Below are 17,951 nucleotides of genomic sequence, written 5' to 3'. Positions count from 1 at the left end.
GTAAGCAACAAGACAGCGGGCTTATATGTGCTTTGTTGCCGCTTACAGAGTGTATGTAAAACAGAATGTATAGATCAGCCGCCCTCGGAGGCTTATGAAACGACACGGAGAAAATGCACTCGCCCATACTAATTTCTAAGCTGGCGGTTCATATAGAGGAACAGGAAGAGCAAACTGTGCCTCATTTACATGATTACAGTACATGCTGTAGACATGTAAACAGCCAAGTGCATCAGCTCCCTTACATGTACAGTCAACACTTAGCCCACTTCAGTATTCACACAACTTTAGCTTTACAAGGATTATCCATTCACGGCCACAGTCGCTGTGAGCAACACTAGGCGACTTCAGACAAACTCTGGCTAGATTATTTATAATCAAACAGAGACGTCTATATACAGCACCGTCCTCACTTTAGGGACATTGTGTGCATTTAATTTATATTCAGATAACTGCAATGATTAATTACCATCTACCACATGCTACAGTAGCCTCAGCATTTCCTTTTAAAGATAAACGCATCTTTTGTACTCCAGTGGCAGTGACAGAATGTCGTTTGGCCGCTAACTGAGTAGCACAAAGCACACAGTCCCTGAACTAAAGAATAGTGCTGCAGCAGCAGCAACATACTAGCTCAGCGGCTAATGTTAGCACAAAGCACACAGCCACAGCAGTAAGGACTCACTGGCTGGGCTGGGTAACCTTTTCATTCTGAGCTAGGCTGAGGTTTTGCTTGTGTATATATGATTGTAAAATTTAACAGAGCTGTTTATTTATATATTTATTAGACTAAAAGGAGAGCAAACTAGCCGTTAACACATCTCGCCAGTGAGCAGCTGAAGGGAGGGCTTGCTCTGGTTAGTTTCTACCTCAAGTTCATTTATTTGTAGTTTTACTGAAACAAAATCTGGAATATTCCAGATATTCCTGCATCACAGTACAGCCACACATCTGTGGTCATACATAGACAGTAACGCTGAAGAAGCTTGACACAGGACTGCAGAGAGGACTGAAGTCTAGAGTCTATTTAATGTTGCTTGTTTTCTATTTTTTCTGTGTTCTTAACCTTTTCTAGTAAGCATAAAAATAGAAAACTGTCACCCAGCACTTGAGAAGCTGCTACCCCAGGCATTGGATTTTGGGAGGGAAGAGATTTGTCGACAGTGATTCTCAGCATCTTTTTTTTTTTATATATATATTTTACAAATTCTTTCTCTTTTTATAGATTCATAGTGGTAATGTTTTTCTCAGCACCCTCTCCCCCGACCCTTCCCCACCTCCTTCGAGCCTTGTCAGCCTCACATTGCGCTGCCGAGAATGATCCGGCCACAAAATATGAATTGCTGACACGAAAAAAAAAACAGAAAAACAGCAGAAACAGTCCAGTGATTGGTTCGTGTGGCAGCTGCTGAATCAGTACATCCAGATAATGCCCCATGGTATCATAGTGGAAATGACATTAGCATACGGATCATAAACAACACAGAAAGCAGATGTACTACAATATGTACTCTATCACGTGTATCATTATCATACAGTGTTCACACACCCCTTCTCTCTGTGCCACTCTGTTTGTCCTCTCGCTGCACTAATAAAGACCAGAACTGATGACGCCAGTGACGAGGAAACGTATGGAACAGTTTTCAAACCATCCTGCTCAGGAGTGTCAGGAAGTTCGTTGTCTCGTCTCTGCCGGATTTGTCCTTGCACATCTGTTTGAATCAGCTGTGTTCACATGTCGTCTCATGAAGCATTAAACACACAGTTGAAGTTTAAGTAAAATAGTAGCATTTACTCTCCTTTTTTTTAAATAATGTGATAAAAGTAGCATGTAATATGTAAAGACTCTGGGATTAGATGCAGGCAGTAATGACTCACAAAAGACTGAATGATTCAGTTCTACACTCAGTTGATGGATGACCTGTTCACAAGTTCACAAAACAGACTCAGATTATTAAAAAAACAAAAAAAAAACAATCATGACTTTTGTGCATTGTCTCTCTTTGACTAGAATCCTCTCAAAATATAATGCTTTGAAACCACAGAGATGGATAACAGATCCTGACAGTTACGGCAGACAGCCGGTGTCACGGGGATGTTTATGGGTTGCCGACTTGCACAGTTCAGAGCCCATAAAGATTTTTTGACAATGTATTAAAATTGCTAATATAACCCTCATCTGTCCAAATAGCTTCACGACACTGAAATAAAGACTCCGGGGGCATGAGAAGGCTAGACGCCTATACTTCTTTTTTATTGGCAATGGCTAAAAATACAGTTCAATCAAAGCTGTCAGTCTGCACTTTACCCTCTCTAACTATAGTGTTTGTCACTCTAATAACAGCACAGACTCACAGATTGTCTGTCGGGCTTCAATTACATAGAGTATGGATCTTATTGTACCAATCTATTATATGACATAAGAACGGGATGAGCACTTCTGACTAAAACTATTAATGAAAATAATTGCCATTAAATTTGATTACCAATAAATCTGCTGAAATTCTTGTATTGATGGATAAAAACTTTCATTAGTCATGCTTCAATCACATGGAAGTTTGCTTTGTTGAAACAACTGAAAATCATCTGTGAATTTTTTAATATACTTGTAAGACTCTCTATCCACGAGGTTTCTGAGGAGGTTATTGGCGAAACAAATGTGGTCGATATTTACAGTGCTTGGTTAAGAGACTAGAAGAGCCAGAAGTCATGCCCATGTTACGCATAAGGTATCATGAGGGATGGGAATAAGGTGCATGATGGACATCTGTGTAGGAATGCCGAGTCTGTGGGCAAGAGACACATTTAATGTCCAACAGTCATATTGACCAAACAGCGTTGAGCAGGATTTGGTTGTTTGCAGGTAAGCCGTCCATCTTGAGAGCAATAGAGGCGGAACGCACTGACGAAAGGACCCAGGACCCATCCTCTATCTTCCAACAATGATTTTTTTTTTTACTAGCTTTAATTAGTTGTATCTAAACGTCAGGTCCAATTTTCATGTCTCTGGGTATCAGTCAGACTCTAAACACTGACCACCACATGAAAGGCAAAGTCGAGGCATTGGCTGTTGCCTCCAGAGGCTAATTTGTCTAATTTGTCTAATCTCAAGGGTTCTGAGATTGGACTTCACCAAAAGCGTTGTCCACTTTAATAAGAAATTCACTGAACACTGCACATAAGAAAAGCTTCAGTGTATCCAGACACTTGAACCAGAAATGCATTAGATTAAAATGGGGTCCAAACTATAGGAGCTATCGTGAAGCCAAAACCAACATCGAATAAGTCTTAAACAGGTGATTTCAGTAAAGTTTAATCCTGCAGGGCACGTTGCCAGAATCCGATCCACAAGGACCAAAACCTGTTTTTCAGTAAATCATTTTGTGTCTCACTCTCGAGTGGTCGTGTGTCACTCACCCGAAACCCAATGAACATACATTACCATCCCTAACCACACTTAATTAACACATTTCAATGCATGAATCCATCAGAACTATAAGCGATCATTGTGGTGCAGCTTGGAAGTATGATTGCATTGGCACACGTACATGTGCTGAACACCACCTGGGCGTAAATCATTGCTAAATGCTCGGGAAACCACGTAGCAGCTGTGTAGCGGGCGATCTATGCAAACGTTAGCAAGTCAACACAGCACCAGTTACTGGTGTTCTCCAGTCGCCTCGGTCAACCAGAGGAAAACACTGGAACCAGGAGACTGGACGGAGTAGATGGACAGAATAGTCTGGTGATACCCATTGATTTGATTCAGGTGAATGTACCATTTAGTCAAAGCTTTGGTCAAACTTCAAATTAGAAAGTATCTTCATAATTAGGCCTTTGCCAAACAAAACTATGCTCTATCCTGTACAGTCCTGAGGTGTTACGGTCAGGAAACAGTCCTCTGAAGCCTGAATGGAGGCGATCATGACTGAGTCCGAACAGTTTCCAACGTAAAACTCTCAGGTGTTTCTGTTTGAGGGGACATTAACCACAGTATGTCCATCAGATAACAACCCAAACTAAACTCTGATGGTATGAAATCTCTGTTGAGATTTACTCTGATCCATCTAAATGGCTTAAAGATCCTTCCTTTGGGCCCCGTCCTGCAGATATTGGTTAATTACCATGTTTCTCTTCAAATGCTGGTACTAAAATATTAACCAGCAAACCACTTGGCTGTAAAGGGCCCATCTATCCTCTCTCTTACATCCTGTAATCCTATTTCCTCCCCTCCCACCTCTCCTCCCACTGCACTAAATGCCCCGAAGCTTTGTCATATTCCCTGACCCATCTCTTTCGACAAAAAGGGGGGGAAAGCAGGACCATTTCCATCGCACTTTGTGAAGGCAACCAGTAACAGTTTTCCCCAGAGATGTCAAAGTACATTCATTCGCTAGATGAAAACAGAGAGCGCCAATCTCTCTCTCACTCCTCCCTCCCACTCGCTCTCTGCATATTTGACCCTGCTTTAGTGGAACAGAAACACTCACTTTGTCACCACAGCGCTCCCAAAATAAAACCGCTACCTGCTCTTGCACTTCACAAGTTGGGAGAGCGAACCTTTTTATCTTTAAATAAGCATTTCTCCATCAGTTGTCTATCAACATTGTCTATGAAATGCTTGAATTTTTTCTTTACTCCCTCCAATGAATTCTTGGAAATTGTTGTTAAAAATAATACTACTAACTTTTGAACAAAGTGCTCACGACATTCGTCTTTTAGTCGAGTCGTGAGGAAGAGATCGTGCCGTCCATGGCGCCATATTGTCTCCAAACAATGAACATATGAGCGTGTCAAACTGTTCCTGCTCTCTAGTTTGACACTAACGTCCGCCAATAATCCCAGTAGAAACAGCTTTCAGTGTCTGACGATGGGGCTGAAATAAGATCTGTTTTGCAGTTTTGCCTCGCGAACCAACGGCACTTCAGTTATGGCCCTTGGCGTCTCACACAGACACACAATGTACACTCAGCGATCAATGTGGAAAAAAGCTTTTGTGCCAGAGAGCCTCTCTGGGCCTTATGGGGGAAACATGCGGGCGCCATTTCTTGGCAAAGGAGCGGTGACAGAAATCTTGTCCTCACTGGGAGGTCGGGTTGTGCAAACCCTCTCGATTCCATCTCTCGACAGATGACACCCAGTTTTACTTCTATGATAGCACTATTTATACTATAATTACTTCTGCTATAATACAATAAATTACTGACATCAAGTAGAAAGACTGAATCTCATAGCTGCCACCCTGCTTTCCTCTCAAGACCACTGTTCTTTCATTTACAACCAACTGTAGAAATAAAGTCAAAGAAAACTATTTAAGTCATCTACGTGGTGGCTTTTTCTTTGTTTTGTGAATATTACCATGGTAGCAAACCATCGATCTAATTTGCTATCCAGTTGCTGTGTAGGACAGGTACCATTTCTGCAAAAGAAAAGGACTTTTCTTGAATCATTTCTCACATTTAGACAGGCAAACAGGAGACTCTCCATATGGCATCTTTGCACTGTTCTACTACATTCAGCAAATGTATGAAAAAAGACTTTACAAGCTTCAGCGATCAACCCAAAAGATATTCCAACATTCTTCCTAATGGCAGAATTTACTACAGCACAGCAGCACCGGGGGCTTCTCGAGATGGGCAATCGAGGCAGGAGGTACAACTTATTATCCTCCAGCTTTCACCAGGGCAACAGAGGTCATTATTATGAAATCAAAGTGTGAGAATTAACACTGTGAGCAAATCAATCAAGTCACGAAGAACATTCCTGTAGAGCGGAGCAACAATCTCATTAAAAGCGCTGACCACCGAGCTCACACCTCGTTTCCTTGCCAGCGTGATATTGTTAATTGAGCACCATATAGCTAGTTTAAAGAAGAGATATTCTCCGACTGTCTTGAGCAGTGGCAATACTACGTGTTTGGAAAATATGCTCGTTATGCTTTCTTGGCTGGAGTTAGATTAGAAAGGGTAACAATATCTGCCTAGCAACATCTCTGAAGCTCACTAATTAGTGATCATTAGCAAGAAAAAAATCCAAGTGTGAAGACGACTTGAGATTTCCTGGTTTCCAGCCTGTGTCTCCATATTCACTGTACAGCCGTAACAGTGGCATCTATCTTCTCATCTTACTCTTACCAAAACATCCAATTAACAAAACCCTATTGACGATCGATCACTGACTAGTTGGCAGTATTTCTGGCCTTCATGGATATCACTACCTCATCAGACATCCTCACATTTACAGCATAAATCATGCACTCATGATTGTGATAAACCAAAGAGTAATCCACAAGTCATAAACCTTATCATGACTAAATAAGGTTCAATTGAATCCTTTATAATCGTAAGCTTATTCATATCACGTATTTGAAAGACCACAGCTTTCTGTGAGTCCTTACAGTGTTAGAATAAGTAAATCTGTAAACCTTGAGTCTTTGCTTATTTAAATACATTAAATAAAGCAGGTTGAGGTGCATGGGATTAGGGTGTGGGTAGGAAATTATTGGTTTAAGAGACATTTTTGAGGTTTGTGGCAAACATTTGCTCATCATTCTCCTCCCGTTTCTCTCCTTCAACCAACACGTAAGGGCCGTAAATAATAAATAACCAGAAAAAGAACCGGAATGGTGTTGATGTGGACGACGTTACCGCTGGTTTGTGTGGTGTGAGCGCGACTCTGGGTTGTCTAAACTAACACTGAGCCCTCTGGGATATCATGGGCCTCCTTGGAAATATGCACGACTTGAAACTAAAGTGGTAACATTTACGTTACATTGTTACCAAACGGTGATGTCTGCGTCGTGTCTCGGTATCGGATGATTGACCTGGATCATGACTGAGGGAGTTATTAGCGGGGCTGGGAACTTTGCGATGACGACAGCTGCTGCGTCGACGAGATTTCCCTCGACGGTTCAAAATAAATAAATAAAAAAAAACAGCCAGTCATGCATCTCACTGTGCTCATCGTGTTTTCCCAGCTTGTTGACAGTTGCCTCCTCTTTTTTTTTTTCTCTTGTTGAGAATTTGCTTAGGTTTCCTCTCCTTTGCTTATTATGTATGTGTGGTACGCCGTCCCCCCTCAACTCCAACAATGTGTCGCCACATTCAGCTTCCAGTCTGACAGTCTTATCTACCCGCGGGGCAGATGAGCTACAGTGATGTAGTGGGCAGTGAGGCTGCCCTATTTAATGTTTATTCCTTGGCAATAGCAGCTCATATCATAACAATATATGTTTTATGTTATAAGATTAGGAGATATATCCTAACTTTAACTGAAGGCAGTGCAGAACGTCTCTTTACGCAGCCAAGTTGCTCCTGTTTCTTCAAACGTAAAGCAACATATCTGTGGTTTTTACTAGTTCACATATTTTCAGGCATTTGGGTGGAAATCTGAAAAAAAAAGCTGAAGAAATCATTCTTGCAATTGCACAGAATCTCAGACTGAATTTTGCTGGTCCATGTCACTCTAACACCAGCTACACCTGGGCTGTAAAGAGTGCTGTAAAGGTTCGTCACAGGTTTTAATCAATGCGGTTTTCCCTTCGTGTGTCAGAGAGTAACCGGCTGGGTGCTTGCCAAATTAGCAAAAAATAAAAACTGCCTCCATTTTGGACTGTCAATGTCAGCCAAAGCTTTTACTGGAGCTCCACACAGATAAAATATGTACTGTCTTCATCAGCAGAGGCTGATTTTGGTTTCTATAAACGTAACAAGATGTTTTCAATAAACAATCAAACACAGACGGTTCACACTCTTGCCACTGGTCCTCGTATATTCCTGTCATTAAATTGTGGCGTTTTTAAATGCAGTTTGGCATAGCACTCTCCATGAGGTGAAAGTACAGGGCGCATTAGGGCCATTTGCTTACTCTGGCGTGTGTTCATGCTAATTTTAGACATTAATACAAGATGCTGGTATGTCTGCCATTTGAATAATTGCAGGCTTTATCAGACGTCGGGTGAGAGGGGGTCCAGAGATGAACACGTGTTTAAATAAATCCTTCAGCAGGCTGATGTTAAGACTACATGGACAAAGAAATCATGTGTGCATGTTGTCAGAGGCAGAGACTGAGTCAGACCTCCCTGCTGAATTCAGCAAACCTTCAAAAAGGTATTACATGAGTCTGGGACTGTAAGATTTAACGACGTCTGCTTTGGATTTGAGGTGGTCTTCAACCTCACGACAGGTCTTAAAACAAAGGAAAGATGCACTGTGAGGGCAACAACTGGGGGGGAAAAAAAAAAAGAGATGGATTACTTCCTGCACTAATAAAAGGGCTTACGCAGTCTGATATCTTAGTGCAACCACAAGAGGGCAACATAATGATATTCCCTCACTATATCCACTGCTTATAAACTGGATATTTTTGAGAAATGGAGCAGCATAAATTACAGACAAACAGGTGCTGAGATTAGGGGCCGAGTTAAGTCTTTTGGCATATCTGGGTTGATTCTGCACTCGTGCCAAGACGGCAGAGTTTTCAGCAGTCGAGTCGACGTCTCGTTGCACCTCATTCGGCTTTAGAACATGATGAAATCTGATTAAAGGAGCTCAAGGAAGAAGCCCGATGTGGTTTTGTATGGTACGTATAGGGAAGGAGGGAGGGAGGGAGGCACTGCTCCCCCCACAGTGTAACCTTCCACGATGCCTACATTTTCATTTAAACATGCAGTGCTCCAACATTCAGAGTATAAACATATCAAACTGGATTAAATTACACATTCAAATCGAGGATGTCGTTGTCATGTTATTCCACAGATCCTGTCAGTTCTGAAAACAAATTTGCTGGACGGCAAAGAAAACACCGCTCTGCCTCTTATATAAAAAAAAAAAAAAAAAAACTCTGATAATCAACCCATTGCCTAGCAACAGAGGGCTCCATAGCAACTGTGCAGCATTTTCCCTACAGTGTTGCAAGAGGAGCATGATGATGATTTAGCCAGTCAAGTCTGTGTTTGCTTTTTTGTTTTCAATGGCTTCTGCTTTCACGAAGCTCCTCTTTCTCGAAGAAAAATCGACGGATAGAACAATACGTTACAAATTCTTCCCCTGCGTTACACACGGCCGCCTCATCAGCGATGTCCGTTTGGCAGGAAGTGACTAATGCACCGAAAATGCGACGTCGCTTACAAAGCAAAGGGCGTCTTTGACTGGCGCCGACTGTGAGCGAATGCACAAGATCTAAAAATCTGACAATGATACCTTCAAATTCACTCATGTAACATGGTGCTTATGGCCACCATTTTTTTTTTTTTCATGTTATTCTGTGCATTTTCCAAAAGTGACGACTGTGAACACTCAGGGAAACACATCAGCTCTGGGCTGTGATGAAGTTCAGAGGTTTAAATCCTTCCAACTGAGCTCAGCATGACAATGAAAGCATTCAACAAAACAACTGTTATCCACAGATCTAGTCCATACATATATTAAAGGCATACATAAAAATTATCTTGTATTTGTCCAACATGATATTTGCTGAGGAAAAAAGCTAAATTCCCACGTTAACACCCTTAAAATGAGGCCTCCTCCTCTTCCTCCTCTTCCTCCTCCTTCTCCGTCATCAAAAACGAGCATGAAAATCAAAATATTCGTCATTTCACAAGTTCAGCTGATGGACACAAGATATCTCCTACTTCACTTTTAAGTGAACTTCCGTTCTCAGTGTTCGTGCACTGGAGACTTCAAGTTTCAGCATCACAGCCCGGGATTGGCTCCTAAATTAGTTGTGATGTCACAAATCATGCTCGTTGTCCCCGCCTCTTAGAATCACAGAGGACATTCACACTTCCAGCAAAAACAGCCTTCTATTATCAAACACTGCACATACATCATCCTACAGAGCGAAGCTAAAAAAAAAACACACACACACACACACACAACAAGAAAAACATATTATTGCCTGGAGGGAGACTTTAAAGTCCATCCTTACCATTATCCCTGGGCCGTGTACATGAGCTTTAAGTCAGGTCAAGTTTACTTCTAGAGCACATTTGCAAACAGCAAACTTGACCAAAGATAACTTAATGATGGTTGTGCAATTATAGCAACTATATATATATATATATATATGCATAGTTATATATAAAACATCCTCCTGCACCCACATAACATCTAAAAAGAACATTTTGTTGATGCTTGTTATCTAAAGCTTGTCATATCTACATCAGTGAAAAGTGTACACGTGGATGGAAAGGTGGTTTTCCAGTTTTATACGTTGGACCACGAGGCTGTGAATGCAGATGTCTTTATGAATGGAGCTATTTAGGTCACCACGGGGAGCTCCTGTAGCTGCCTGTGCTGGCCGGATTCATTCATCCTGCACCCTCAAGACCTTAAATATCCCCCACAAGTTCACAAAATGTGAATATTTGAGCGTGCGGTGTTTAATTCAGCGCTCCAAAAACCATCAGCATCTCGAAATGAATCTCACATCTGAAATATAAAACAGTTTAAGCCGTAATTTTAAGGTACACCAGCCTTTTTAACCTCGTATTTTTTTTTATAACCGCACTTTAAAACTGATGATTGGAGTTGATATGCTTTCTGCAAGGAGCCCTGTAGTATATCCCTGCATGAACTGGGCGAGAGAGTACATCCAGTCACCAGTCTATCACAGAGCTAACACACACATATAGACTGACAAACACATTCACTCCTACGGGCAATGTAGAGTTTCCAGTTGACCTAACCTGCTTGTCTTTGGACTGTGGGAGGAAAAGAAAAAACTGGAGCACCCCGGAGGAGAGCCACTCAGACATGGAGTGAACATGTGAGCGCCACACTGAAAGATCACAGCTTCCAACAGATTGGCAGATCCGAACCCAGGACCTTTTTTTCCGCTGTGAGGCTGCGGTCTTACTCACCCAGGCAGCATGTGGCCTTGATAAATATTGAAAAACCATTTTAAAATAACATTTCTTTGGGGCTTACATACCGAGGGGCCGAGCACGACATGTCTGTGTAATATTGCCACGTGACTATTCGATCAAATTTCAAAATAAAATGCTTCTCTTCTGAATATACCATAGCTGCTTGTTCACAGTATGTAAAACTGCTTGTGTGTTTCTCATTTATGGACATTCATTGTTTTCACAAAGCTAATAGACAGAACGAGCCAGAGAAGAAAAAATATTTTTTGCTCCAGTTTTAAACGACTGACATACTTTTTTTGCCTTCGACGCGTGCGCAAGAGGTTTTTTTGCCTCTAACTTGATGCAATTTAACAGGCAGCTATCGAGGCCACATAATCTAAATTTTGATATTTTAATCATAGAGGAGGTCTGTCTTCACTTACACAAGACTCAGATTAGCCTCAAAATTCACACCACATTAAGGTTTTGTACGACTGATGAGGCTGAGGAGTGGTGGTGGTGGGGTTTACACAAGGATGCCAAAGAGCAGGCTGACGAAGTGGAAAGTTTATTTTGGGGACAAGTTCGACGGCGGTCAGAATCTGATGGAAAAGGAACAAAGAAACGTTATACGAGATGTTTCAGCACAACTGTACGAACATCCCCCGGTGTGATTTGTTCCCAGCCACGCTGTTCAAGGTTTTTATTGCCCGACAGGAAACCCACTGACTTGACACCGCAATTCATTCTGCAGTTCTGCTTATTGTTTTTTTTCTTTTTTCTTCAGGCCTAATGTATAATCGTGTCATACATTTCCAACTGCGGTCATTTAACCTGGAATTTAAACCTGGAATCAGAGACAATAAAGCCTTCCTTTAAAAAGAATCAAGTCACTTTTTATTTGTCTTTTTCAGCCAGTTAGATATTAGATTATTGCTCCACCTGTTTTTATTTTTTTCACTGCTATTGTTCCCTTCCTTGAACACTCATCATAATGTATCAGCTTTCCTCAAACTCTGCACTGGACTTCTCTATATAATCTCACTGATGGTACAGGCCTGATGGATATGATTTGTTCTCAGGATCACATGCATGAAACATAATGACTGTCCATGTTCAGTACAGCTGCCAGGATAAAATATTTGCATTATACACAATACACTGTATTGTCCCCCCGCGACCCTGCAGAGGATTAAGCGGCGTACATATAATGTGTACAGATGATGGATGGATGGATGGACACTGTATTGTTTTTTTTTTGTTTGTTTTGTTTTTTTACATGTACTCATGTTTCACTGAAAATGACAGCTCAATCTCAAAGGCACGTTCCTGATCAAATCAAAGTTCCATGGCGCCATTGCAGCATTCGCCCATCATCTGAGGATATAATCTAACTGTAAAAGCTAGCTCCCAGCACTAACGCTGAACAGCTATGAATATGAAGTAGGCTGTTACGGCAACTACGGATAAAGAAACAGGCAGGTAAGATTAGCGATAGCTGGTGAATAAAGGGGAAATCATTAGAGCCGCCCTGGCACGAGGAGCGAGACAGGACAGGAAAGAAAATGATGAGGGAGAGCAGGAGAGCAGAGGCAGTACATCACGGGAAGCCGGAGAGACGGAGGATAAGTAAAGGTGGCCTCATCTTATCGTCCTATCCTGTCACAAACCTCGCTCCTGATATATGAAACCTACTTAGATTCCACACTGAAAAAGCTGCACGTGAACAATGCTTCCTTACTTACATACACAAATTTTGTCAGTGAATTATGAAACGCTGTGCACATTACTGGCTGGCTCTCCCGCTCATAAATTACCATCCCATGAGGAGCATTATTAAAGTAGGTCCGAAGGGATAACAAGTGAATTACAGTGGAAGGGTTAGCTTCATTTAGTTCAGTAGATTTTAGCGTAATCAGGAACTCGTCAAGTGAAATATTGTTAAAGTAAATGTTAAGTGTTCAAGTCCAAACATGGAGGTAAATCAAAAGTGTATGCCCAGTTTTATACATTTAGGTCAAACACCATGATTTAACCCATAATGTATTTGCTGGAGGCGGCAAAATGATTTAATAGAAGCAAATTAATCAGACATTACATGAACGATATGGTAAAAAGAGATGCAGAGCTGGATTTGACGGTACCGCATCAGTCCAGCTGCTAAGACAAAACCACAGATATGATCACATTTGAACGTGTTGGAAGCTACGTACCATACTGACAGTTCTACAATGTCACCTTCATATTGCATATTTATGACCTGACTTTTAAATGGGGAGGCGGAGTCACAGGCGAGAGGGATGCCGAGCCAGCGACCGCAGTTCAAGACTGCGTTTAAACATCTATAAGTGCGAAACTACGGGATAGTTTTACATAGACACTGGGACAATTTCCAGCCACATTTGCGAGGACAAGAAATAGATATTTTTGACATGAAGTCGGAGTTTGTGGCTACGAAAACGAGCATTTGAATCCCAAATATGGTCTTTTCCTAAATCTAACCAAGTGTTGGCTTTTCTGCCTAAACCCAACCAGGGCAGGACACACGTTTTAAACTCAGCCTTCTGACACGTAAACCTGCAACGTATCACAGAATCGTGACCTGGCAACGTTTATTCTGGTGATTAATATGGTAGTTTGCAGGCAGCGGATGACACACAAGATGAGGTGGGAGTCATGATTCTGGTAAAAGAAAATCTCCAAAGAAGAGAAATAAAGACTCTTGAAGGTTAACTTCTTGATCAGGAGTGAGGCAGAAAGGCACTTGAGGACAGAGTGTGCCTACTGCAAGGATTTATCCTGAAGCCATGAGGAAACTTATTGGCTAAAGAAGTATATCATTCATTTAATAGTCCTTTATGGTCCAACTTATCATTTATTTACTTATCGGCCTAATTTTTTCAGCGAGCAGCACATTGACAGATTTAATCAATGCCATTAGTTCCATGTCGCTTTATGAATTTGAGGTGAACATTTATGGACAGGTGAAGCTATTTGCTATGTTTTTTTTTCTGAAACAGCAACAGTCTTTGTGTGTTTCAACTTTGATGTCATGTTTCAAGGTTCGTCTCCTACATGTGCAGCAAATCCAAGTTTCATCAGTGGTGTGCGGTGCATCGGTCGGTCCTGCCGAAGCTGCGTGCATGATTATATTAACTCGTGGTAATTACGTGCAAGATCCTCCTCAACGATCCGGGCTAATATGTCCCAAGAGGGCTGGATTCATGAATTAATTCTTTATTAATACATTAATTTGTGACCATTACACTAACTCTGGTGTGCATGCAGGGGAATAAGGGATCATGTTGTTGGCTGGCTTTTTTTACTCTTTTGTTCAAGCTGTTACGGCAAATTACAGAGACTGAGGAATGAAGCCGAATCAGACCTTATTGTGAGAAACAATCGGGTGTCAAAAACATAACGCATGGCCCGTAAATGTGAGAGTTATTAGGAAGTCGTGTGTGGAAACATGTGCTTGATGATCTCCGCTTCTCCTGCACTGCCATCTAGAGTGTAGAGTTCATTTGAATGCACATGAAAAAAAAAAAAAAAACGACGTCTCACCTCAAAGAAAAACAAAGGAAAAAAAACAAAAAAGTGACAAACAGGAGTCAACGGAGCCGGATAACAGACTCTAAATGACAATGTCTATTAAAAGAATGAATGTAAAGTTAGGAAAACAAAATAAACTCAGGTGGACCAAATAAAAATCTGGAAGTCAAAAAAACAAAAGTGACAGTTTGATCAAAGACTCAGTGGACGAATGAAGGAAATGGAGACGTCAGGTGATACGGTACGTACGACTATAATTGAACTATAGAGGCATGTGACCTCAGATCTATTCTGCTTTTAATGGAGACCAGACAATATGAATTATAAACTCAATGAGCACTTTGCAGGTAGTAAATGAAGATCGTCCAGTCGATGTCTCAGGTTATAAATAAACATACAGCTGACACATACATTCCTGCTGTTGAGATCATATACAGTATACGGCCGTCACCGGGTCGGGACTGCCACAACAACACATGTCTGAATTATTCCTAAAGGTTTTGCATCTTTGATTGAAACCGATGACTCGATAAGAGCAGCCACAGTGTACCCGCAACACGAGTGTACCCAGCCAAGAAAGAAGAAAAAAAAAAAAAAAAAAGAAAGGAAAAGAAATCTTGAATAATGGATCGTCTTCTGAAAGCATGCACTTAAAAAACAGTGCCAACAAACAGCCAGCTACTCCTCGACTTCTTTACTTCTCGTGATGACAAAGCTCGATATTTTGTGCTCCGGCCCTTGTTTCTAAATTAATGTGAACGAGTGCGACGCAGCTGTTGTTGTCGGGTGGTGGTGGGTGGTGGTGGGTGGTGGTGGGGGGGCCTAGATCATATAACAGGAAGGTGCTGTACGGATCTTTGCTAAATCAACATGACAGCCCCAGAAGTGTCTCAATATATTAACTTTAAAGTGTCTGTTACATGTTAGAGTGAGAAGTGTTAAAGTAAAGGGTTCCGTTACTTCCTGCATTGACACTGAAGGTTCGTCAGAGTGCGTTATCATGATTATACCACGGTCAACAAAGCACGACGCGTCAAACCTCCAGTTAAACTTAATTTGACAGTAGATTTTGCAAGGATCTTTTTTGTGTGTGAAAGTTTTAGTATACATTACTAGTCAAGGTGAGTATATTTTGCATTTATTGACAGTTTAATACTTTTTTTTTGTTTTAATACAAATGGTAATAAACAGTTTCAATGTCCATGAACTTCTAAAAGAATATCTTAGTGTTTCCGCCCTCTTAATTTAATGGCAGCATGCACTTGAGCTGGACTCCACAAAGCTTTTTTCAAAGCTTTGAGATGTGTTTGGGGTCATTATCCTGCTGCAGTATCCACAAAACATCACTGTTAAATCATGCTGGCATAACATGAGTCATCAGGTTTTTCACAAACTTGTGGAGTCCATGCCAGCTCGAATGCTGTCAGTAAAGCAGAATATATCAAACAATATATCTGGTACTTTTTAAAAAATTTGAAGGACTCAACTTTTCACTTGAACGGTTGATGATTTTATAATTTGTATGGAAAATAATACTGTATTACTACATCCAAAACAAATTCAAAATAGCATTTTTGACGAGTGGTGTCAGATTTTTTTACCCTCACTGTATGAAAAATCAGTTTTTGATACCTATTGAGCCCGTCTTCATTGGGTTTAAATTTGCCAGTCATGGCTCGGTTTGTGGAAAACTAGATGATTTCATCTTCTTCCATGTGGCTGGAAGAAAATGTTAATCTTAATTCCTCATCTCAATAAACATTTATGACTTAACAATGTCGAGCTTCTCTTGAATAGCCGACACTGTAGATCTAGTATCTGCCTACGCAGACGACACAGTTGGCCAAACATCAGAAAGGATGTAACCAAGGCCAATTATCATTAAGATCGCTGACCTTAAAAATATTACTGGATCATGAGCCGACCATAAAGCTTTTATATTTGTATGGATATTTGTTGTGGACTTATATATCTACATTCTCTCATCTTGTTTCCTTTTTTTTTATATATATGTGGAAACCTGTTTTACAAGGCCAGCCGTCGGAGTTCAATAATGAGATGTGCTTTTAAAGCGGATGACTGCATCTATCTCCAGATGCTGTAAATGACATTTCTTTCCTTGTTTATCTATGTGAAACAATTGCATCTTGCCCTTGGCCATCCAATCCTGGTCCTGTCAAGGGCACAACGCCCATCAATCACCGCAGGTTCAAAATGTGAGTCACTGGGGACCTGAAGAGCAGCGTCGAAACGGGGGAGGGAAAAAAAAGAACAAAAAAAAAAGATAAAAAATGCCCGGCATGCAGCACGCCTCACCAATGTCTGACCCAGGCTTTCTGTACTTTGCAGTCCACTGCGATACATTCTGGTGCAATTCTATCAGCATTTTTCTCCTTCATTTCAAAGTTGCTGAAAACAACACTTTGAATAGGAAGATGAAGTATGTCCTTTCTCCTGCATGCTATCTCTCACCACCCTTGCCCCCCTCCGCCTGCCTACATACACACCTCATTTAATTCAAATAGAAAATCTAAGTGAAGGGAGAAGGGGAAAAAGCGCCCAGCTTGAGCATTTTTCCCGTGTTTCCTCGGGAAATAAATCACTGGGCGTTCTCTCTTCATCAGGATAGATATCACTTGTACATGGCCCAACATCCATCCCGGGATTCTGACAACACACTGCTGTTTTGCGCTGAATAGGCATTACTTTGAGGCTGAGTTACGATGGCCCCGTGCTATCGGCCCCTATGCAAAGCAGCCCACCATTTGACATGTGGCAGGCAGGCAGACTAAGAGATTGTCCTCAGTATTGCAAAAGTGTCCACTGGTCTTGACAGAACAGCTGCAGTATATCACTTAATAGCTGCAGCTGCCAAAATGCAGGTTTGCAGCTGAAGTCACGCACGCATCAATCAGCGGCCGTGCTTACAGAGGGCAGATCCAGAGTGTTGGATGGGATTTCTGTAAGTAGCCGCGCACGTATGTTAGAAAAGTATTTAGTCTGTTATCTCCTGATACTCAAAACGATAGCCTAAGATCAATTACACTTAGATTACGCACAGTGTTGTGCATTAGAAAGTGAATGCAAAGTGCTGTGGCTCATGCTTTTACTCATACGCCTGCGCGCTCTCCCTTTCATATTCGGTCAATTAAGTATCTATTCCACTCACCGGTCTTACTGCAACTGATCTGCAGTTTCATGGCTACATTTACTGCTTTTCCATTACAAACAAGATCAAGCTGCAGCTGGGACTCATTTAGGTCAATGGGAAATGAGATCAGTAAAACCCAGGCTGCGTATATATACGGCAGACAGGCGACAGGTGACCATACTTTGATGACACAGCTGCTTCAGACCGGTGAAAACGAAAGCCGCCCATAGTCAGAGATCAGGTGCTTACAGTCATGGCCGCGAGCTGATGAGAGCCAGACTCTCCCATCCCCGCGGTCCTGGCACCTATCGATGCCTTTTAATGTTTCGAGATCGTTAAGCTGCAAAATGTACGCTAATGCTCCTTCAGTTGGAACCATTAAAAGGCTCCCGTCAAATT

The 17,951-nt window shown here is 41.5% G+C and overlaps 1 protein-coding gene across 2 annotated transcripts in view; it reads right to left on the bottom strand.

Annotated features, from left to right (window-relative positions):
- gabrb4 (gamma-aminobutyric acid type A receptor subunit beta4) overlaps nt 1-17,951 on the bottom strand; it is a 50,021-nt gene that overhangs the window by 18,473 nt on the left and 13,597 nt on the right. The window lies entirely within an intron of this gene.

The sequence above is a fragment of the Acanthopagrus latus genome, chromosome 13, assembly GCF_904848185.1.
Source record: "Acanthopagrus latus isolate v.2019 chromosome 13, fAcaLat1.1, whole genome shotgun sequence".
In the NCBI taxonomy this organism is placed as follows: domain Eukaryota; kingdom Metazoa; phylum Chordata; class Actinopteri; order Spariformes; family Sparidae; genus Acanthopagrus; species Acanthopagrus latus.
This window is presented reverse-complemented; position numbering and strand designations above follow the sequence as displayed.